The sequence below is a fragment of the Thamnophis elegans genome, chromosome 2 (assembly GCF_009769535.1).
Source record: "Thamnophis elegans isolate rThaEle1 chromosome 2, rThaEle1.pri, whole genome shotgun sequence".
In the NCBI taxonomy this organism is placed as follows: Eukaryota; Metazoa; Chordata; class Lepidosauria; order Squamata; family Colubridae; genus Thamnophis; species Thamnophis elegans.
Window position 1 is genome coordinate 117,719,463 of NC_045542.1, and position 25,815 is coordinate 117,745,277.

Here is a 25,815-nt window from a genome sequence, read left to right on the forward strand (position 1 = left end):
AAAAAACAAATAAGAATTCCATACCGCATCAATCATCGCGCGGGTTAACAAGGGCCGCGGCAGATGTTGGGGTCCCTGGACATCCGTCGACAAGTGGGCTACAAGTGGACCAGCCAACAAAAATATAGTGCAGATGAAACCGGGCCATAATGGCCTGTTACTACAACTCAGAGCCAGAAAAAAGAGGCTATTTAAAGCGAATGTATGAATTATGGAAACAACAATATCCAGATTCAAATGTTAGTGAACAACGACTAGCAGATCAAAGGCAATTTATTATACGGAATAAAGTGTTTAGTGAAGTTGAACATGAGGAAATTCAGGCAAATTGCAAAACCCAAAAACCAATATCACAAGCGGAAATAACTGATATTCAAGACACAACTAAAGACATTATAGTAGAACTCCCAGAAGAAGCTCTCGGGGAGGAAATAACATCACCACCACTAGAACAGTTATCACTGAACCAACTGATGAACTAACTCAAAAACAAAAAGAATTGAAGGATAAGATCATGGAGCATTTTCTGCTTAATGAGGAAAGGCAACGTTACCATCACTAAAAACTGTGCCTAAGAAAATTTGGCCCCTATCATGAAAGTGGTTAATGCAGTGTTTTCAACAATTGAACCGGGATCCATCTTGGAAACAAACCAGTTAATGTACAGCGCAGCTGTAATAGTCACTAATGAACTAGGCATTAAAATTAAAGTACCTAGTCACACAACAGAAAAAGCATCAAAGCCAAAGTGGAAAATCCGTTTAGAACAAAAATAAAAAAATTAAGGGCAGATGCTAGTAACTTAAAGAACATGCATGAGCAACGGCTTAAAAACAACAAAATCATAGATCGGCTAATCAGAGGATATAGATTGGATACAAGAAACATCAATGAAGCTGTAGAGATTGTAAAACAGCAGATAACAGCAACAGCTAGAAAAATTGAAAGATATGAGGCACGAATCATCCAATATAAACAAAATCAGCAATTTCGATCAGACCAACGGCATTTCTATCAAAGTCTTAATGTGAATGGTGACACCAAAAGTGAAAAACCAGAAAAACAGGCCACAGTTGAATTCTGGAAAGAATTGTGGGAAAATGCAAAGGACTACAACAAGGAAGAGAAGTGGATATATGACTTTGAGAAAATCATTGGCAACAAACAAATGCAAGTATTAGAAATAACAACTGAGATAGTCAAAAAACGAGTTAAAAAGGTAAAGAATTAGACATCACCTGGAAAGGACCAATTACATGGTTTCTGGCTCAAATATCTGACCAGTTTACATGCAATATTGGCCAGGCAACTGAATGAAATTTTACAAAAGAGCCAAATTGATGAATGGTTGACAACTGGAAAAACATACTTGATTCAGAAAGATGCAACTAAAGGAACACACCTGAAAACTACAGACCAATAACATGCTTGCCACAACCTTCAAATTACTCACAGGCATTATTGCAGATAACATGATGGATTATTTGGAAACAAACAACATCTTGCCAGCAGAGCAAAAAGGCAACAAAGAAGGAGCAGGGGGCAGAAAAGATCAGCTTCTAATTGATAAAATGATATTAGAAAATTGTAAGAACAGAAAAACGAACTTGAATATGGTCTGGATTGATTACAAAAAGGCATTTGACTCACTGCCACACAGTTGGATCATAAAATGCTTAGAAACAACTGGCATTAGCAAAAATATTACATCCTTACTGAAAAGGCGATGAAACAATGGAGAACTGAGTTGGCAGTAGGGAATGAGATCTACGGAATGGTTAATATCAAGCGAGGAATTTTCCAGGGTGATTCACTTTCACCTCTTCTCTTCATCATCGCAATGATCCCACTATCAGTAATCTTAAAAAAAATGAAATTAGGCTACCAAATAGCCAAAGAAGCTGAAAAAATTTCGCATTTACTATATATGGATGATTTGAAACTCTATGGAAAGTCAGAAATAGAAATCCAATCATTGACAAACACAGTCCGAGTATTCAGCACCGATATTTCAATGCAGTTTGGCATGGAAAAATGCGCCACTGTATCCATAAAAAGGGGCAAAATCACTGCATGTGAGGGAATTGAAATGCCCAATGGCCAATTAATTAAATGCAAAGAAAATGAAGCCTACAAATACTTAGGCATTCTGCAGTTGGATAACATCAAAGCATGGAGAAGTAAAAACTATTGTCAGGCGAGAGTACACCAACAGAGTTAGGAAAATTTTGAAATCTAAATTGAATGGTGGAAAATACAATCAAGGCCATAAATACCTGGGCAATACCAGTTATAAGATACACAGCTGGTATAGTTAACTGGACACAGCTGATTTGGACCTTTTGGACCGAAAAACCAGGAAACTAATGACAATGCACTACAGTTTACATCCACGTGGTGATACTGATAGACTATATCTGCCACGAAAATCAGGTGGCAGAGGATTATTACAAGTGAAACAAACAGTTGAAGAAGAAAAACATGCACTGGCTGATTATTTAAAGAAAGTCAAGAACATCTATTAATCGAAGTAAAGAACAAAAATTTACTGAAGGCCCAACAGACGAAACAAGAATACAGAAAAGATGTGATAAAATCAAGAATGGAAAATTGGCAGAACAAAGTACTGCATGGCCAATTTCTGGAAAAAATAAAAGATAAAGTGGACAGTGAACAAACTTGGTTATGGTTAACAACAGGTACATTAAAGAAAGAAACAGAGTCACTAATCCTGGCTGCGCAAGAACAAGCTATCCGCACAAATGCCATTAAGACCAAAATCGAAAATCCTCTGATGAGGCCAAATGCAGACTTTGCAAAGAAGCTGATGAAACTGTTGATCACATACTCAGCTGCTGTAAAAAAATCGTGCAGAACTGATTATAAATTGCGGCACAATTCAGTAGCACAAATGATCCATTGGAATTTGTGCAAAAGTTATAATATTAAAACAGCAACAAACTGGTGGGAACCATCAGCCTGAAAAAGTCACCGAAAAATCAGATGGTCAAGATCTCTGTGGGATTTCCGTATACAAACCGACAAAATACTGGCGCATAATAACACCAGACATCACACTGGTTGAGAAAAATAAGGTCACAATCATAGACATTGCAATACCAGTGATAGCAGGGTCGCCGAGAAGGAACATGAAAAAAATCGCAAGATACCAGGACTTAAAAATCGAATTCAACGACTATGGCACAAACCAGCAGTGATAATTCCAGTGGTAATTGGCACACTGGTGCTATTCCGAAAGCACTGGAATTACATTTAAAACAGTTTAAAAATTGACAAAATCACCATCAGTCAAATGCAAAAAGCCGCACTGCTTGGATCTGCACGCATATTACGAAAAATACGTTACGACGTCCTAGGCCCCTGGGTGGGGCCCGACTAGTAACCAATGCCAAATCCGGCGAAACAACTGGCCGCTGTGATACAATTGTATATAATAATAATAATAGTCTGACTCAAAATGTGGGATTTCAAAAACAAATGTATCAGATTTGGAAGGTGAACCACACGGACTGTGATATCAGTGAACAAAGGCTATGGAACCAACAATGTGTAATTCTAAGCCACTAATTTTTCACTACAGCAGAAATAATAGGAATGAAAGAGAAACCAACTAATGGTCTGAGATATACCAACAAAGAAGAATAACAATCAAGAATGATTTGCAGACTCAAAAGCAAACTGAGGAAGAAAGGGAGGAAGAGGATGCGGAAATGGATGAAGATAAAGAACAAGGAAGCACTGAAGAACAAACACCAACAATATTGCTCAATTAGCTGAGAAAATAAACCATCAAATGGAAGATGCTAAAAGAACACGTTTGCCAAAGATGAACCAAGTGAACCGGAAAGAAATTGAGAAAGGTGCTAACAAAAGTCAATGAGGCTGTGCAAACCATTCAAACCACTATGTTAGCTGAAACAAACCAGCTGATGTATGCAGCAGCCTTCATAACCACCAAAGAATTGGGTTTGAAAATACAAAAGAACCAAAGAGGCAAGAAGAGGAAGCCTAAATGGAAAATTCGGTTGGAATTGAAGATCAAAAAATTTGTGGAGCCTTGAGCAATTGAGCAAAGGTTCTTGAGCAAAGAACCTATGGCAAGGTCAGCTAAAGAACAAGCATGTCAAAAACAGCCTGGAAGCAAGATACGATTTGGAGAATAAGAGATTGCGATAGTACCGTATTTTCATGACCATAAGGCGCACCGAATTATAAGGCGCAGTATCAGTTAACGGTAAATTTTCAGACTTTTTTCATATATAAGGCGCACCGGATTATAAGGCGCACGTTTTTTTTGCAACATTCATCCGCGCGCAACTTTCGCAAACAAACAAATTACTAACGAAATCGCGCGATCGCGGGGTTTACTGGCAGGTGCTCAATTTGCAAACATTTTTCACGGATCGGCGTAGCCTTTAAACGCAGCCTAAAAAGAATTAAAACACTAAAAAAATACAGAGAAAAATCAGTCACTTTTATTAAACTTTAAACAGCTTTATTTTATAGTCGGCTCTATTCATCTTCCATGAAACCTTCGAACTCTTCGTCCTCCGTATCGGAGATCATCAATTGGGCGATGGCGGCATCCAGCAAACCCGATCCGTATGGCCCGTATCTTCATCGTCAGAGTCATCAGTTTCGATACTTTCGATGCAGTCGCTGGTCAGTCCAGGAATGATGTCGGCCTTCGCGAACCCTCGGATGACAGTTCTGGCGGATACTTTATGCCAGGTATCCACTATCCACTGGCACACAGTGGCATAACTGGCCCGGCGTTGCCTCCCGGTCTTCGTGAAGGAGTGCTCTCCTTCCATCATCCAGTTTTCCCACGTGATTCGCAGTTTCGCCTTGAAGGAACGATTGACACTTATGTCCAGTGGTTGCACTTCTTTGGTCAGACCACCCGGTATTACAGCAAGCTCCGAGTTGGTCTTTTTCACCAGGGCTTTCACATTTTCTGTTTTGTGGGCACGCATGGAGTCGTACACCAACAATGCCGGCGACGCACGAAAAAAATCCATCCGGTCTCCGAACATAAACTTCTGATAGCCAATTCTTCATTATCTCTTCATCCATCCAGACTTTAGGATTCACTTCAACAATTATTCCAGCTGGCAATGTTTCTTTAGGCAACGTTTTTCTTTAAAAATTACCATTGGGGGTAATTTCTGCCCATTTGACAAAACACCGAGAACTACAGTAAACGATACCTTTTCGTTTCCTGTGGTGCGAATTGATACCGTTGATGTTCGCGTTCTCTCTACAGTTCGGTTCACCGGAATATCAAAGGTGAGGGGGACTTTGTCCATGTTGATGATGTGGTCGGCCTGTATATTTTTTTTCAGAGATCTTGCTTTTGCAGTAACTCCGGAAGTTGGCCAACTTTTCCTTGTAATCCGCTGGCAACTGCTGAGACACCGTCGTCCTTGTACGGATAGAGAGCTGCCGTCGTTTCATGAAACGGAAGCACCAAGAAGGCCCTCCTTTAAAGTCATTGATATCCATTTCATTTGCCATCGCTTTGGCTTTTATCCGAATGCGATAGTTGAGATGCTTCTGCCACCTGCTCTTTGTTCCGAAATCCATCGGTCAAGTCTGTCTTCTAGTTGCGGCCATCTTGCTTTATTGCCGCGGAAACTTTTCTTCGTCTTCTTTGCAAGACGTAGGTCATCTTCTTGCTTTCTCCACTTGCGCAACCATGGACTCATTAATGTTGAATTCTCTAGCTGCAGATCTATTTCCATATTCTTTTGTATGGTTGATTGCTTTCAATTTAAAATCTGCCTCGTAAGCAAGTCTCCTTTGTGGAGCCATTTCAAAGTCACTTTGGATTTACAGGATTTCTGATTTCACAGCATACTAATACCGCGTAAAGTCGGGGTCGAGGTCAACAAGCACGTAGAATGAAGGAAATGTGTCCGTCTCCCCATTAACACCCCCTCCATAACGCCTTCATCCCCTGTAGGCAAGAGCTTTTCTCTGATTGGTCTATCGTAGTCAAAACGCTTGAATCGTCAAAATCGCCAACAAAAAAAACTGCCAAACAATCCCCTAGTCTAAACAACGTAGGCGAATCCACTTCAACCCATTTTGTTTGGGAAAGGCGCGCGCGCCAGCAGTGCGCTATTCTCAAGGGGAAGCCGGGGTTCCCCTTGAGAAATAGCGGTTCCTAGAAGCCGGACAAAGGTGTATTCGCGCGCACGCTAAGTAAACTCAGAAGCAATGAGATAAGAATTTCCCGAATGGAAGGGGAATGTGAAACCTTTTAGGAAGGTGAAAGGTGGAATTCAACTTGAAACACTACCGTCTTGCTTGTCCTTATGGCGGGAAATGTGTGGGATGTGTGCGTGCCTGCTCGCGGTCATTCGATTGCGAGCTTCAAGTTTGTTGCTGCGCAATGTGAAACAGAAATTGTTTTGAGATCCCTTCAATACTCAAGGTTCATATAAACGGTAAATTTTCAAACTTTTTTCATATATAAGGCGCACCGGATTATAAGGCGCACTGCCGGTTTTTGATCAAATTTTAGGATTTTCAGTGCGCCTTATGGTCATGAAAATACGGTAATTGAAGAGCTGAAGCAGAGGGTTGTTGCCGTTGCTGAAAAGATTAAAAGATATGAAAACTGAGTAACTCAATTCAAGGAAAACTCACAGTTCAGAGCAAATCAGCACCAGTTTTATAAGATCTTAGAAAGTGGAGATGGAGTAACAACAAATGAAAAGCCTGATAAAGAGAAAGCTCTGAAATTCTGGAAGAATTTGTGGGAAAACAAGAAGCACAACAGAAATGCAAAATGGATCAAACACATTGAGGATTCTATTAAAGTGCATAAAATGGAGATGTGAAATAACAAAAGAAATGGTGCAAAGACAGTCAAGAAAAGTGAAGAACTGAAGTGCACCTGGACCAGATGAGTTACATGGCTTCTGGTTAAAGGCACTTACAAGTGTGCACAAAAGATTGGCAGACAAAATACTGGCGCATAATACACCAGACATCACACTGGTTGAGAAAAACAAGGTCACAATCATAGACATTGCAACACCAGGTGATAGCAGGGTCGCCAAGAAGGAACATGAAAAAATCGCAAGATAGCAGGACTTAAAAATCGAAATTCAACGACTATGGCACAAACCAGCAGTGGTAATTCCAGTGGTAATTGGCACACTGGGTGCTATTCCAAAAGCACTGGAATTACATTTAAACAGTTAAAAAATTGACAAAATCACCATCAGTCAAATGCAAAAGCTGCACTGCTTGGATCTGCACGCATATTACGAAAATACGTTACGACGTCCTAGGCCCCTGGTGGGGCCCGACTAGTAACCAATGCCAAATCTGGTGGAAACAACTGGCCGCTGTGATACAATTGTATAATAATAATACAGTCTTAGTAAATTAGTAAATTATTTGACAGTGTTGTGGGAATTAGTTTGTTAAGCAGGGTGATGGCATTCAGGGAAAAGCTGTCCTTGAGTCTAGTAAACAGTCCAGTGGTATCACCAACAAACCATGATGGCATCAAAATGAGATGGTTGTTATGATCTCATAATACAAATTGTATGATTATGTAACTTTGTCAAGACATTTAATGCAAGTTGATAACTTATCATTTGTAGGCTGATATCATGACCCTCTTCATTTTCTCTACCCTTGCTTCCTAAGATGCATGGAACAATAATCAAGTGTATTAATTAGGTCCAATTAGAGGAGATATAAAAGCAGTAGCTGAGCTTTGTAGATATAGAGAAAGCCCCCATTCCTATCTGAAAGTGAAAGAAATAAGGATTCACTTCTGCCCATAATGAAGTGGGAGTAATCCTGATTGGTCTCCATAGGTTTTCCAAATGATCGTGGATAGGATCAGGGCCTAATATTATTTCAGACTATACAATACTATCAATCTGTGCTGGTTGATTACCCCTGCAAGATGTACTGGAAAGAGAGACAATATGTATCTTTCTAGAGGGTTTCCAGAGTTTCTCCCCAAGGTTTAATAGACACATTTTATAATAGGATTGTTAAATGTGAGGGTGGCCAGAGTGTTGGATTTTGTACTTACTATAATATCTGAACTGACGTCAACTGCGATAGTCGACAAAACTCAGTGACAGAATCTTAGCCATGGTTTGCAAAATGGAAATTCCAATTGCCTACCTAAAGGATAGTTAACTTCATCCCTCTATTGCATCTGGTCCAGAGGTGGGTTCCTGCCAGTTCTAATCTACAGTGCCGTTTAGACCCGGTTCCAGCTCCTCCCCCCACCCGTCCGCACATCATCAAGATGAAGAGAGAGAGGAGGAATTCTGGGAATTGAAGTCCACAAGTCTTAAAGCTGTCAAGTCTAAACAACACCCCTGGGGTTTTTTTTTTTTTCCTTTAAGGGTGCAAGGGTGTTGTAACTTGACAGCTTTAAGACTTGCGTGCTTCAAATGCCAGCGTTTCTGACCCAACATTTTGGTTGCTAAGCAAGAGCTTTGTTAAGTGAGTTTTACCACATTTTACACGTTGGCCACACCACCCAGTCACATGGCTGGCAAGCCACTCCTACCTGGTCACATGGCCAGCAAGCCACTCCCACAAAGCAGGCTACACCTACAAAAGAGGTTCTAAAAAAATTTGAAACTCACCATTGATCTGGTCATGCAAACTGGGAATTCTGGAAACTAGCTCCACCACATTGTACAGGGAAGGTAAGGCTAATATTTTGTCACCTATGCATAGTTAAAATACATATAAACCTCCTGCTCTATCTACAATTCAGATAGTCAGAAACATCATTTTAAACAAAAAGAACTAACAGAAATTAAATAATATCAATTAGAACCCACATTGTTAATTTATTTTAAAATTGACAAGGCTCTTGAAGACAGATTTTCCCTAGATTGGATGTTGAATGAATGGGGTACAGAGAGTTGAATCCCTGGGGTACAGTTCCAACTCTTATTTTATAGGCCTACCAATGGAGGATGGAGCTGGGAAGATTTGCTGGGCTTCTTTTATGACTTGCATGCTCTAGGGCAAGGGTGTCAACTCGTGTTGTCATGGCAGCATCACGTGACATATTGGGACTTTTTCCCCCTTCACTAAACCAGGTGTGTGCGTGGCCAGCATGTGACGCATCCGGCCCACAGGGCATGAGTTTGACAACTCTGCTCTAGGGTGTACTATATCTTGTCTTCTGAGTTCTCGCTGTTTGAGAAACTCTTTTCAGTTTTACTTAAGACATTTACTTTTCAGCCAAGTAAAGTTTGCTAGATTCTTACTTCATCAAATACATTCTGTTTATTCAAAGTGTTTACAGATGGATTTCATGCACCGGTTTTTGTGTTCAGGTAACTAAATACAATTGGTCTCTGTGTTGGAAATAGCAGTCTATCAAGCTTGTTGATCACTGTAATATATTCTTCTGGTGTACCTTTCTACAAAATCAATTGAGAAGGAGATGGAGGGTTCTACCAAAAATATTCAAATCTATTTCATTGTAGAGCCTCTTAAAATGTATAGTGCTGTTTAACTTTACAGGAATCTTTCTCAGCAACCCTAACTGGGACTGTAATTTCCACTGCTAAACAAAGCAATTGTTAGGAGAAACATCACATGAATACACAGTTTAGCAATGGCTGTTCCAGTGATCCCAGTTGTATTCATTAAGCCAGGACTGTGCTGTCATTAGTGAGGACCTTATACTTCTTCTGCCTTGCTACACTTCCCTCCACTTCAACTTCCGCCACCCACCTACTTCCCCCCAATCTCTTCCGTTTTGGCACCTTGCACCCTGCTGCCTATCCCATTTGACCTGCTTCATCTTCTTCCACCTGCTGCTGGCCCAGGATCCAGGTTCCCAGCAAGGGTGCAGCCCTGGGAATGCGCATTGCAAACATAGCAGGGAGATGGAGCTTGGTCTGCCAAAGGGAAGTTGCTACGCCAGAGAGGAGTTGGTGGGTCAGAATGGAGGCTGACCCAGACGGCAGACTTCAGGCAGGAATGAAAGTCAGTTCAGGGCTGGCAGAGACCACCCACATCCTCTGCTTGCCCTCAGCCCAGCCTTCCTCCTGCAAAACCTCACAAAGGTTGCCAGCAACTTCCAATGCACTGAAGCCCGCAGACTGGTTTTTCCAGTACTTCTTCTGGTGCATATTTATGACCCAGTTTCAAAGTTACGGTTGCTGCAGTGCCCCCGAGGTCATTCAGCTTTATGACCAACTGCAGGGACGCTGCAATGATCTCTGCCTTTCTCCATCCTATCCACAGGATCCCCACAGACTGTAGGTCTACTTCCCACCCCATCAGACCCCACAATCTCTTTCTCACTTAACCTTTTGAAGATCTCTGTAGTTTGGATTAGGGAAGGAGGGCAGGCAGGCTTCGTTCCTGGACTGCATAGTGCGATCCCAGAAGTGGCCACCATTTTCTGGACAGCTGTATTGAATTGGGAAACCCCTGCTCTGCTTAATAATCTTGCAAGTTTGTTTAATGACCACATCAGGAAAAGCAGGGATAGGGGCATCCTGAGGGAAGCAATCTGATGGGTGCTTTGTTTAACGACCCTCAGGACTTTTGATATAATGGGAAGGCTCCATTAGGGCCATGAGTCAAAGACCTCCTGTATGGGGCAGAGGGCAGGGCAATCAAAAGTGCAGAGATGGGTGGGGGAGATGGACAGGTGTGTGTGTGGGGGGAGGGTAATTGAAGTACCCTTGTGGTTGTACATGTAGTAGGCTCTCAAGCACCTGAATTTTGGTCATGTGTCTACATGGGTGTTGTCAATCCCGTATTGCCACAGCCACTGGGAGCACCTGGCCAGCCATAGCTGATCTCAGGAAGTAACCAGGTTTCACTGTGGTTAGCAGCAAACCAGTCCAGCAACAGTAGCAAGAAAGTATAGATAGATGCAGCCACTTGGGAGTGACCTCAGCTTGAGGGTAGCTTTGCCACTTTTTCCCCAACCTGAATCAACTCCCACAATTCCCAGACAGCGGAGCCAATGGCTTCAGGTTGAGAAAGAGGCTGGTTTATTTATAGCTTTTCCATTTCCTTTCCTCCCACTGAAAAATAAATTGATGGATCTTCCCCACCGCTTAGCTGGTTTCTGGCTCCTCTGCTTCCTTTCATCACAAAGGAAGGAGGGAGTACATCAAACAGCTGGTGTTGATACAGCATAGCAAGATATTTCCTACAGAGTAAACACATTTCCTAAGACCCGGAAAGGAATTCTTTCTAGTTTCTACAGACTCCTATCAGCATACAAGATGTGATGATATTCCCGGCGCATTTCCTTTCCCTCCTATTTGCCCCCTTCAATGGGGAGGGAAAGGTTTGGCCCCTCTACCTGGTGCTGCTCACCTTCCCTCCTTATTCCCCAGAGGCCTACTTTTCTCACTTTATTCTCCTCAGCTGGCCCACAGTGAGGAACAACAAATAACCGTGCAGTTCAGAGAAACAGATTTGCTTTTTTGGGCGTCTTTTATTGTTCTTGGGGGGGGGGATGTTAATTAAACTCTGACTATAACCTTCTGCCTTCCCCAAGCCAGAAAACTGTTAATTTTCCCTTTATATTTGTATTTAATTAATTTTTGTGAAGATTCCAACCTTACATATACATATATACCAGGGGTGGGTTCCTGCCAGTTCTAACCTCTTCTATAGAAGAGGTTCCACAAATCTACAGTGCCATTTAGAACCAGCTCCCTCCCCCCGCCTGTCTGCACATCATCAAGATGAAGAGCGAAAGGAGGAATTCTGGGAGTTGAAGTCCACAAGTCTTAAAACTGTCAGGTTTGAACACCCCTGGGTTGTTTTTTCCTAAAGGGTTAGGGGTGCAAAGGTCTTGTAACTTGACAGCTTTAAGACTTGCGTGCTTCTAATGCCAGAGGTTCTGACCCCACATTTTGGTTGCTAAGCAAGAGCGTTGTTAAGTGATTTTCACCACATTTTACAAGCTGGCCACGCCCACCCAGTGACATGTTGTCAAGCCACTCCCACCCAGTCACATGGCCGACAAGCCACTCCCACCTGGTCACATGGCCAGCAAGCAACTGCAACAAAGCAAACTACACCTACAGAAGAGGTTCTAAAAAAATTTGAAACCCACCACTGATACATACATACACACGTACGTACACAGATAGACACACACACACACTTCTTACCCCCCCCATTTTTTTCTTGCCCTCCCTCCTAGTCTCATTGTTAATCCTCCCATATTCAGGGTTTCCCCCACCTCTTTCTCTCTTGTCTTCCTCAGATTTGAAATTCTATTACCATTTCAGGAGGCAGCCTTTGAAGAGAAAATTGAATCCCCACCCCAGCCTTGATAAGAGGGAACACTTGGTACTCCCAACAATTGGCGAAGCATTTTTTATTGAGGCTGCCAGCCCTCCCTTCCCATTCATAATAATAGAAATATGTAAGGAGGATAAAATTAAAACCAATCTCTGTGTGCGTGCGTGCATACACACATGCACAGGAGTATGGGTGCACACACATGTGGTTGAAAACGGGGGGGGGGGGAATGGCTGAAACAGAAAAAAAATTGTCACCTCTTCCTTTGAATTAGCATTCCTTGTCTCATTTCTTTCCATAGTAAATGTGTCATGGCAACAAGGCGTTGTGCTTCTGTCTGGTTTTCTCTGAATAACATATTGTGGCTTGCATGACAAGCTTTGGGAGAGATCAGCCTCTACTCTCTCTGGTCCAAATCCTTCCTCTTTATCCCCCTCCCCTTCTGGAAATACTCTGCATCCTCCAGATGCATGCACATATCTTAAATAGGCAGGAATTGAAAGTCCATGAACATAATCTTCCTTCTTTTAGGGGTAAATCAATGTTTTTATTGAAGGATGCAAATACCTCTGCAACTGGACAACTCCTTTGTCACATGTATCCCATGCTTCTTCCACCTCCTCCTCCTCCTCCTCCTCCTCCTCCTCATCCTCATCCTCATCCTCATCCTCATCCTCCTCCTCCCATCAGCATCCCCAAAGCCAGCCATACAACAAAGAGACAAAAAATTTCTTTGGCCACCTCTTCTCTGGCACCCTACCAATACACAGAGTTTCTGCAGCTTATGTCACTCAGGATTTAATGAAATAGGTTTCCCTGAAAATAAGGGCCCTGATTTCCCCCCCCCCCCATTATGTCAGGCTCCAAATAATGGGAAGACTCCTTTGAAGTGAACTTGGAAAACATGGAGAATGCCACTGAATTTTCTTCGCCACAAATTGATATTGGCTTGCTTCTGCCTTTTCCCTGGGTGTGATTTCTTTTTTTAAAAAATTCACAGTCTAGCCATTTCCTAGTGGTCTTCCATCCAAGCATTGGCCAAGTCCAATGTGTTTAGCCTTTGGGGGATAAAACAAAATTGAATAGGAGCTGCCATCTATTGGAGTTGCTGAAGATAGGCTACAACTTCTTTTTCCAATGCTCCAGCTGCAGTTTGCAAAGTCCATTTGAAAGAGCCACAAGGTTAAAGATGAAGCAAGACTTCCCCAAACTGTAACCTGAAATTTCATATTCCCAAGGAAATGGATAGGACAGCTATAAACAAAATATTTCTTTGGCCTGACCATCCTTACAGCAAGATTAACTTCCTGCCTCTTGGTTATGGTTGGAGATGGTCAATATGATAAGACCAACGTATTGTCTCTTGTCAAGATAAACAATTATCTTCAGACTAAAGACTGCGTGTGAACCTTGGGTGATAAATTGGAAAGTTGTTAATTTATTAAGTAGTCTCCCCCCCCCCCATCTCTTGTTATCAGTATCAATAGCCCTTAGACTTATATACCGCTTCATAGTGCTTTTACAGTCCTCTCTAAGCAGTTTACAGAGTCAGCATAGTGCCCCCAACAATCTGGATCCTCATTTTACTCACATCGGAAGGATAGAAGGCTGAGTCAAACTTGAGCCGGTCAGATCTGAATTGGGAAACTGTAGCTAGCAGTCAGCTGAAGTAGCCTGCAGTACTGCACTCTAACCACTGTGCCACCTCGGCTCTATAATCTACATATCAAAATTACGTTTAGAGAGGCTCTGGGCATGAGTGAACTTCCTCTGCTCTATCTTCCACTAACCATCCATAATGGTGAAGAGGCAAAGTTTTGTGGATTCAGAGCTGCACCTGGTCTTCTCTGGTATCTTAGCAGCTGCAGCCAAGCAGGGGACATCCCTGGAAAAAGTCTCAATGGGACAAAGTAGGCACCAAATAAAACTGACAGGAATGTGGATTAACACAAATATTCTGCTTCTACCAGTGACCAATACTATTCTCCCACACATGTGGAAGAATGGAGTCTTTGCAAGACCTGGCAGCATAATCTATTTTTTGTCTCCAAACCAAAGATGGGCTCTTTGTTGTTCTGGAGTTGTAACCCATTTTTCCATCGTGAAAAAGAGATAAAGCTGGAACCTAGAAAGAAAAATAAATTAATCTCGCCCACCCCCTAGTTTCTACAGTGTAACTTAATATAAAGTTCCTTTTTCAGTTCATATCCTCTGGGATGTTTGTTTTATTTGTCAGTTTCTTTAAAAAACAACAACACCTAGTTCCAACTCTATCTCTTCAGATAACTATCCCCAAACATTACAGGAGAGAGAAAGATGTTTCCAAAGGGTTTATTGGCAAAATAGACAGCAAAGGGCTGGCAGTTGAAATTGGTGAGAAATCATGTCACAGTTCTGAGAGCTTCTTCAAAGCCAGGGCAAATCACAGACCACAATTTGCTTCGTCCATTTTGAAATAAGAAAGATGGACCAAAAAAAAAAAAAAAAGATACAGAGGAAATAAAGCTCATGAAGGTTTGGAAATTTACATTTCACAAGCTAAATTTAAAATAAGACCATTCTACAAAATTATAGCAGGGAAATCTGAAACTGCAGCAAACCTGAACTAAATAAAGGCCTGTGGCTAAGTTAATAAGTTCAGTGGAGCCTCCAAAAGTAAGAGGAAGCTTAGCCTGGTGTTATTTTCCCAGGGAAGAAGAGAAATATACTCTTACTGTCCGCTGGCTTGAATCAAGTTTAGAAATGGGATAAAGACAATACTGACAAGGATCATAGTGTAATCTTAGCCACTGGAAATCTTTTTTCCTAGAGCAAATGTATAGACTTAGATTCCAGTTCAAAGTCAGCTCCAGGTTTTCAATGCTAATGATTAAATATAAACCAGATATATATAAATCTGTAGATCTTAGATCTTAGGAACAATGTTATAGGAGATCATCGTAATTCCAAATCTTCATTTGAAATTTAAGAACATCAAATATTGTAACCTCTTCAATGGGAATTGCTCCTGCCCTTAATCATTTTGGCTCTTATATTCTGCTCCATCTCTAGCTCTGCAATATATTTTTAGAGACATGATCACTAGAAAACCAACATTCTTCTGTGCATAAAACATTTTCAGTTCCTTTCCTAATGATGTCCTATGCTTTTATTCATAGCAACCATGTATAAGTAAAATTTTCAGACCATTATTTCCTGAGGCCCCTATTTCCTGTTTTCCAGTTATTCACCACCAGGTCAACTTCATCAAAAATATATACTGTATTTGGAAAAGCAAGATAGGAAAACCATTGGCACTTTGGTGTTGGAAAAGATTCCTGAGAGTACAATGGAAAGTCAAGAAAGCAAACAAATGGATCATTGAACATATCAACCCAGAGTTCTCACTCGAGGCACAAATGACCTACTTTGGACACTTCAGATTATCCTAGTTGACACATGATGCAAAGACTCGGCTCTCTGGAGAAGGCTGTAATGTTGGAAAAGGTGAAAGGGAAGAGAAGAGGATGACCAGAAGTAAATTGCATGGACTCAGTTACAGAGGCAATGCATGCATTGTTAAAAGACCTGAAAGACTAGGTAAGGGACAGATCGTCATTGAGAAAACTCGTGGAAAAATCATGGAGGGGAAAAAAGATTGTTAAGAGTTGACAATGGCACATAATAGCAATAGCAATAGCACTTAGACTTATATACAGCTTCACAGTGCCTTACAGTCGTTGTTTACAGAGTCAGAATATTGCCCTCAACAATCTGGGTCCTCATTTTACCCACCTTGGAAGGATGGAAGGCTGAGTCAATCGTGAGCCTGCTGAGATTTGATCTACCAAACTGCTGGCAGCCGGTGATCAGCAGAAGTAGCCTGCAGTACTGCACTCCAACCACTGTGCCACCACAGATCCATCAAGATTCTCTTTTCATTTATTATGGGTAGTCCTCATTTAGTGACCAGAATTGGAATCAGCAACCCTATTGCTAAGCACCATACTCATTTAGCAGAAAAAAGATGTGACCATGAAAGGTTTATGACCTCACTTCCCATTAATTAATTGAGGCACCCCATGGCCTTGACTTACAACTTTTCTTCTGCATTCTCCATTAGCTCTGCTTTTTAGAAGCTGGTTGTGAAGCATACAAATAGCTGTTACATAACTGTGGGGCACTGTGACAGACATAAATAAAAGGATTGGTTGCAAAGCTATTTTTTACACCACCGTACGTTGGTTAAATGGTTGTTAAATGATACAGTTGGTAAGTGAGCACAACCTATAAATCTCAATGGCACTTTCCACTTTAATGTCCATTGCCATTTCAAAGAAATTCTTTTGGAGTCCACTGTATTTTTTTTTAAATCACCCTAAATAACTCCAGATAATTTCTGTACAAATTAAACCACACTGTCCCTGTTGCTTCTTTATATTTAGATATTCTTATCTCCTTAATTTGTTCCACTGCCTGGTCTTGGATCCTGGGGGCTGTGCCAATGATGTCACAGCAAGACTAATTAACTGGGTCTTTATAACACCTGCAGTGCTCCTTGTTTTTCATTTATCAAGAGACTTGGGATATGTAGAAATCAATGCAGGTTTATAACTTTATTCACTTTATGAACTCCTGGTTTCACTCACAGGCACACTGATGCATCCACACCTGGCTACCCATTCAAAGTCAAACTGGGCCAGTGGTGGGATTGAAATTTTTTTACTACCAGTTCTGTTGGTGTGGCTCAGTGGGTGACAAGGGAAAGATACTGTAAAATCTCCATTCCCACCCCACTCCAGGGGAAGGTGACTGCAAAATCCCCATTCCCTCCCAATCAGCTGGGACTCTGGAGACAGAGAATAGATGGGTGCCAGTCGGAGGTGATATTTACCTGTTCTCTGAACCACTCAAAATTTCTGCTACCGGTTCTCCAGAACTGGTCAGAACCTGCTGAATACCACCTCTGAACTGGGCAGCTACTTTGAGTTCCAGAAGAAGTACGGTGGCGGATTCACCATGCTTGATATACCTTGTTCTACGCATTGGCTCCAAGGTTCTACACTTCTCTTTTTATAACTTCTAGCAAAACATGGTCAATCAGAGACTGTGTGATACTCTTCACACAGCGCTTAGTCCTTTTTCATATAGAACCCACCTCTCATTCCAAGAACCAATTTTGCATTTGGAGAAGCATCTCCAGAAGTTTTGAAAATTATCCTTTATTGTATCTTAGGGGGTCTCCATTCTGATGATGATGCATACCATGAGACCCTCCATTTCTTTTCTCTTTTATAGTCTGTTGTATCCATCTTTTATACATAACCATTCCTCCCTTCATTCAAACTAACCTGAGGTACTATATACATATATTCAATTCAATATATGATACCTACCTACAGTACCTAGTAATGCTGGTCACACTTTGACAGAAGGTTTCTGATTATCAATAATACGATATGCATTAAACTAATCAGCTTTTAATTTCCTGGATTCCTCTGGGTGCATGTGTTTAAAATCCACATTGCCCTTTTCACCTGGCACATCATTGTGTAAACTGGTTGAATTCTCTGTCAGAAGATAAGGCATTTCACATTTGAGTTCTTTAAAAACTCCCCAAGGGAGAGTAGGATTTAGTAATTTGTTCATTTTCAGTTATCTAATGATTTGTTTGTTTTCAGTAATCAAGATGATTTAAAACATCACTTCTTGCTACCACTATTCTTGTCACATCCTATATCTTTGCCTGATACAAAGAATGTATACAGATTCTCTGCAAAGTTCTTAATCTCCTTTAGCAACCCCTATTGGGTTACTCCTAATCGGGTGGCTTATCATCTTGAATTTGCATTTCAAAATGTTTGGGGCTTATATAGAGTTCATGTTTAAATAGCCATTAAAATAAAAATAAAATAAATATAAAATAAAATATAAAATAAAAAAAATATTTGTTCCAACACAAAATAGTAATTTCTTCCAAGTATTTTAGAGATTATACTTTGGTTTTAAAAGAGATTTTAGACTGGTTGTATTAAACAAAGAGGTTTCTGGGGAAAGGCATGGGAATATAAAGGCTGTGATTTTAAAAAGGCGAAAATAAAAGAAACCATTTTTTCCCCATAACAGCTAGCATGGCATCTAATACATGAATGCTTTTATTAAGGGTTGCATTGAGGGCATGCAATTTCTAGCTATAGATTGGTTGCTAACTGTATGGATCTTTTTTGTTCCTTCCTGGTCTTCATAGTCCACCCATGTTTGCTCATGAGAATTTATCCAGAAACTGCACAGTTCCATTTCTGTCTTTTATTTCCCTATTAAAAGTTTTCTCCACAAAGGAGAAACTTTAGAGAGAATTTGGGTTCCCTCTACATCTACTAAGTCTGGATACCCATAAACAGACAAGTCTTCTTTCCTCCGTTGTCTTTGATCAAATCAGCATGAGTAGCAGCCACACGGGTAATTTCAGTGTCTCTGCATTTGCTGTGCTCTCATCAGGAGAATGTGGCTTTCTTCTTTGCTGGCAGAAGTGTTCACCTTAAGGAGGAACAGAGCTTCTGCTATTTGAGTCTTACTTTTGATTCCTGTTAATAACATATCGGAACAGATGGGCCTTTGGCTGCCATTTCAGTTCTTCCACCACTATTTCCTAGAGCATCATATTTTCATTTGTGGTGCAGTTGCAAAATAGGGATTGCTGAACATCCTGCCTAGGGTTTAAATGATGCATGAACATGCATTAGCATAAGAAATACATTCTTTTCTTCCTCTACAGTATCTATGTTTACAGTGTCTGATACCTTTTCAGGAGTTAACAATTTTTCAGAACAGAACATATGGCCGGGGATGGACATTGCTGCCAGGAACTGAATGGACTCCCTTTCATCTGGTGATGGAGTTTACCTCATTCCCTTGGTCTCATTCACTGTTCTCCCTCAGCCCCAAATCACATGCAAATGGAGTGAGAAGGTTGAGGGGCTGGCAATGTTCCTCCATCAACTTTCCCTTTTTAAAAGAGTGCCTGGACCAGCAGAAGGTTCTGTAGAAACAACCTGCCTGGTGTGAACCCATTTCTAAGATGAGAGGGAAAGAGGGAGAGAAAGAGAGAGAGAGACAGATGGCATCATGAATAACTGCCAAGATTGGAGAAAAAGGTTCCTCAAGAAAACTGGCATGCAAAACAAGCCGTCCTGCCTATGGGGATGAATTTGCAATCCCAGGGAGAGGAACAGAAATATATTCATCCAGGCCAGAGTTAGCACTTGCCTCTGTAGAAAGAAGAAACTTGAATTCCTAAGTTGACAGGAGAAACACACATGGTGTCCGAGGCTGTTTCATGTGTTCAGCTTTGCCAGGCATGATAGCGGAATACATCGTCTAAACTAGCAAAGAACAGACGTGCTTTAGAAATGAAATTGAAGCCTAAAGGGATTCGTGATTACTGCTGGCTTGTTAAGCGATATTTGTGGCAGATGTCCTGCAGAACCACTGAGTAGTGTGTGCAAGTGTTTATTGGCTAGGTGGGCTTGCTTATTGTTTTTAGAGGCCCCAAGGAGAATAGAGTTAGCAAATTATGAACTGACTGAGTGAACATCTCAAAGCTAGCATTGTGATGTACGCTGGCTTCCCTCAGCCAGGAATCCTCCAGTTGACTTTGGACTGTAACTCCCAGGCCTCAGCCAGCAGGAGGTCCATCACTTTCTCAGTGGATCCTAAAGGACCTCAATCACTGTTTTCTCATCTTTCAGGTTTTTCTGAAGGGCTTAATGGTTTCCAGCTGGCACATGAATGAGACTCTAAGAGTTTCTTATTTCCAGCAGACAGGGCTGGAAACGTCACTGATTTTGCCTTATGAAATGAATAGAATTTCTCTTGGCTTTTTAATGCCAGAGTACATGTGATAAATGTGGCTTGTTTGTTTCTTGTTCAACACAATAAACGAACCCATCCATTGTAGTTTAAACTATGATAAACAATCAGTGGTTTAGCTTACACCAAACCAGTAAGATTTTTTAAAATCTGTAGACCCTTGTTTTGTGTCTTGAACCAAAAAGTAATATCAAGGGGGAAATGATGATCCATTTATAACAGAAACAAAATGTTATGAGCTGGATAAATTTGGATTCCAGATCACATAATTATAACCATTAATAATCTGCCTAGATGCCAACCCATTAGTAACATTTAGCCAAAAATTTGTTGATGAAATACTTTGTATTCACTCTGAGGCACAAAAGAGGTGGACCTTTGCCACCTCTAATGAGATGACAAAGGTGAATGGATATGATATTAGTTCTGCTAATGTGGAATTGCCTCTGTTCTATCAGTTTGATCAAGGAGGAGGTGGATCCTAGCCATTCTTATAGTCCTCTTGATCTGCCCATTGCTCAACAGGTCAGCCTTGGATCCAATATGAATAGGTAAGGAGCCATGATGGCATAGAATGTGGTATTGCAGACTAATCTTGCCCACAGCCAGGAGTTCGTTCCTGACCCACTCAAAGTTGACTCAGTCTTCCAGCTTTCCGAGGTCAGCAAAATGAGGACCTAGATTGTTGGGGGCAATATGCTGACTTTGTAGATCACTTAGAGAGTGCTGTAAAGCACTGAGAAGCAGTATATAAGTCTAAGTGCTATTGTTACTGTTAACTACTGTCCTATCTTCAACCTCTTTTTCTTGGGGACGATTATAAAGAATGAATTGGAGAAATAACTAGATTCAGAACAGATTTATTTTACATATTTTTTTACTAAAGTTTAAAACTACAAAGATAAAAAACTAATACAAACTGTGGACAATATAAAAAGAAAAAAAGGGAAAAAGGGGGGATGAGAAAAAGAGAAAATATATAAAAAAGGGAAAAGAGCTACCACAACAAAAGAAATATGGAAAGAAATGACCTCTCCCTTCATCAAAACAAGTACAGACAGGAATTTTCAGTAACTCAACATCATCTCTAATATTTCAGCCAAAAATGTCTTCATCCCATATCTCATCTTTTATCTATTGGCAAATAATAAAGCCTCATCTTTCAATCTTAATCAGCAAAAGTCCATTAAGAGCTAGCAGAAATAACAATAAATATATGCACTGGATGGTTTCATGGATGAGTTGCGGTGAAACATGGCTAATGGAAATATCACCATTCTTGTTCTGCTAGTTCTGTCAGCAGCTTTCAGTGCTGTCAATCACAGCACTTCTGGACCTCTTTCAAGGACTGAAAACTAGTTGCTCCATTCCTTCTTCAGTGTACAAGTCCAGTTGCTGGTTGCACAAGAGAGAAGTTGGGCCCTTTGACTGCTCCACCATTATAAAGGCTTTTTTTTTAAAAAAAAAAATTCAACCAGAATCTACTTTCCTATAACTTCAGGCTGTTATATCAAGTCCTGGAATCACCTTCTTCTGTGTGACATGCATTCAAGTACCGTATTTTTCAGAGTATAAGACACACTGGAGTATAAGACGCATCAAGGTTTTGAAGAGGCAAATTAAAAAAAAATAGGTAGGTAGATAGAGGGAGAGAGAGGGAGAGAAAGAGAGAGAAATATAGTAGGTAGGTAGGTAGAGAGAGAGAGAGAGAGAGTAGTTAGGTAGGTAGGTAGCAATGGTGGGTTGCAGGCGGTACGCCCCGGTACGGGCATACCGGAGCCTGCTTGGAGCACTGGGTACCGTTCCAGTACGGTGCTGTGGAGGGCCCACCCGAGCTCCTTACCTGTCCGTTAAGCCTTTGGCACTTCCACGCATGTGCATGGTGTGTACAGCGCCTGCGCAACGCTCCACCAAGCAGCTAGAGCATTACAGAGGCTTGTGGAGATGTTGCAGGCAGGTATGATGCATGTGCGCGCAGCGCACATCCATGTGGGTGACACCGGGTGTAATTCTCATCAATCAGTTAAAGAGCTTTCCAAAAAGAAAAAAAATTTTTTTTTGCACTCTGCAAACCTCCTCAAAACAGCCCATTTTTTGCAAAAACAGGCCTGTTTTTTTAAAAAAAGGCATGAATAGCCTGGGGGGGGGGGGCTTGCAGAGTGCTCCTGGGAGGGGTTGGGGGGCAAAAACGAGCAAAAAATGGTCCTTTTTTTGCGAAATGGGCCCATTTTTTCATCAAAAAAATTGCATGCATAGCCTTATGGGGGCTTATAGAGTGCTGCTGGGGGCTGGAGGGGCAAAAAATGGCCTGTTATTTGCTCATTTTTGCCCTCCCCAGCAGCCCCCAGGTCATCTCTGAAAGCCTCCATAAGGGTTTGCATGGCCATTTTGATGAAGAGGCGGGGCTTCGGGAGGCAAAAAATGCTGTATTCGGTGTATAAGACACACCCAGATTTTCAGCTTCTTTTTTGAGGTAAAAAGGTGCGCCTTATATTCTGAAAAATACGGTATTTAAAATCTTGTTCCCAGTCTTCTCTTTGCAAGGCTAAAGATGCCCATTTCTTGTAGATGTGAAAGAGGCTAATCTCAATGATCAATTAATAACTCAACCTGAGTGATTGCTTGAATGCAACATGGGGCAGCATATGAAATCCCATTCGGACATTTGCTTAAACAAGCGGAGAGTTCAGAATGGGAAGAACCGGGCACAATCCGATCCTTTCTGCTTTCCAGCCTCCATGTGTTAGGTAGAAGGTCTGAAGGTCTCCTAACATCTGCTTGAAAATGAGTAATACTACAATTTGATAAGGCGATACTCCTGGATCATGCTTAGCTCTGCTTGCGTTTAAACAAATGTGAATGCAAGCCCTTTGGAACATCCTACATAAGCATGTAGATTTTGGAAAGAGTGATGGTAGTTTGTATGTATAATACAGTGGTGGGATTCGAATTTTTTTTACTACTGGCTCTGTGGGCGTGGCTTGGTGGGCGTGGCATGGCTTGGTGGGTGTGGCTTAGTAGGCATGGCAGGGGAAGGATACTGCAAACTCCCCATTTCCTCCTGATCAGCTGGGACTTGGGAGGCAGGCAATAGATGGGGGTGGGACCAGCCAGAGGTGGTATTTACTGGTTCTCCGAACTACTCAAAATTTCCACTACCCGTTCTCCCGAACTGGTCAGAACCTGCTGAATACCACCTCTAGTGTAGGCTTTTAATAGGACTTTAGATGGATGCATGGATGTCAGTATAATGAGTAAATCCTGCCTCTCTTCTCTTTCTGCATTCACTCAATGTATAACAGAGCTCTTGAACCTGGTGTCCACACAGTTATTGCATCTCTTTCTCTCTCTCTCTCCCTCTCTCTCTCCCTCTCTCTCAACAATGGTTGCGCAATATTCTTTGTTTCTACTTTAGAATTATATGAGCACGCAAGATCTATAGGTGTATCTAGAGATACAGAAACAGGCACACACAGTCATACACACACACAGGGAAATTCAGAGGAATCTTTTTTGCACCGTTGTATACAGACAATGCGTGCCTTTGTTCACAGAATGGTGTCTGCATATGTCAGAATACATTTGGCAGTGATAAAACGTGTAGCTGTTTCTACACTAGGAAGGAAAATATGATTTATGTCAGAGGGCATAAACAAGTATCGTTTAAATGTGCTGGAAATCTCTGCATCCAGCAGATGGCGCCTGTGCCTCCACGGATTTTCACAGCTCTCAGCTTCTCCTGCCTCCCCCCTCCCACATTAGGAGCTGCCTCCTTTATTTCTTCATTTCCCTTCCCTTTGTGTGGTTTCTTTCCACATCACACCTGCCTGTCCGTTTAACAACCTTCCCTATGCAAATAATCCTGGCTGTGTTCACATGCTGCAGAAGGGCACTAACCATCTAATCCCCCCCCCCCCCCCCCCCGCGATTGCAAATGTTATTTGTTAGGACTCCGTCAAGATAAATGAATATCAGAAGGGACCAGTTCAAGGAGTATCCAAAAGAGACCACTTTCTAATTGCAAATCAACCTTGATTATGGCATCATTCCAATTCAGCACTGTTTCCTACAATAGCTTATTAGATTTTCTAGTATTGAATCTAGTCAATTAAAGTAATAATAATGATTGTTTGAAGTGAGAGGGAGAGAAAAATTACATTAAGGAAGCAAATTGGAAAATTGAAATCAGTTGCAGGTATATTTGCCTATTAACCCAACTCCAATTATTGTAAAGGCGCATTAAAAAAAAAACCCTCCTTTGAACAAAGCAGCTTTGTGAAGATGATGCTGGCATGTTTTAGACCTGTTTCTAAAACAACAATGAAGACTAGAAATCGTGCCACTGAATAAGCTGAAGGCCTGGCACCAGTTGCCAGGAAACTGGATCAAACAATACCGATTGTGTTGGCTACTAAAACATTGCTGCCTGTTTGTTGGGTTAGGGTTTAATGCTGGCATTTAAGCTTTACTTCAGAGTTCCCCAACCTTTGCACAGTGGTGAGTGGGGGAGAGGGGATGGCTCCATGCACAGAGCTCTATTTGGGAGGGTGGCAGACATGTGTGCCTGGCACCTATGCAAAGAGAGTGTGTCAGAGGTGGGTTGATAATTTTTTCACTACCGGTTCGGGTGCGCGCTTGCACGTGTGTGTGACGCTTCTGTGCATGCACAGAAGCGTCTGGGTGGGTGGGTGGAGCCTCCCACTGCAGCTACTACTGGTCCGAATTGGCAGCAACCCACCTCTGGAATGTGTGTGCTTATGCTTGCCCATTGCTTGCATTAGTGAGGATGTGTGTGCTCACCACCATTTCCTTGGCCTGGTTCCAAAAGACTCAAGGGCTGGTAGTGGGCCACTGACTGAAGATTAGAGACCCCTGCTTTACTTCATTTATTTTCTTTATTAAAGGTCTATTATACTGTTCTTTCATGGTCAAAAAGCAGTATGCATACAGAAATGCTACTGTATCAGTACTCTACTTACAACATTGATGATGTTACCTGGTTTGGGAATGAAACATCTGCAAGAAAACAGCCAAGCTCGGACAACAACAAGAACCCCACAGTTCAGGGGTGAAATGCTATTGGTTCAGACCGGTTTGCCCGAACCTGTAGCAAAGATGCCAGCTGTTTGCCTGAAGCGGTAGTAAAAAAAAATGCTACCGGTTCATTTTTTCTGACGATCAGCTGTGCTGCACGATTTATATTAGCTAGAAAGCAGGATTTCTTGCATTCTACCTAATCTAAATCATGTGGCACAGTAGATCCCCTTCTCGCTGTTCACTTACTCACTTGCCAGGTGCACTTGGTAGCAGGCTCCGCCCACCCGCCCAGATATCATTTCGATGCCCTGCGCACGCGCAGAAGGTTTTGCGCATGCATGCGTGCTCAAACTGCTACAGAACTGGTAACAAAGGTATGTGGATTTCATCCCTACCACAGTTCAACGCTAAGCTACAAATATTCTCTTCTAGCCCTACATATAATACCACTTTTCTAATTCGCCCTGCAATTGTCTTCTGAGGCAAGTAGATTTAAGGGACAATGACTGGCCCAAGATCACTCACGGCATTTCTATAATGGATGGTGGACTGAAACCTAGACCTCCCCTGCCTTAATTCAGCACCCTGAAAAACCAGCTCTCAACATTAGGTGTCTGTTGT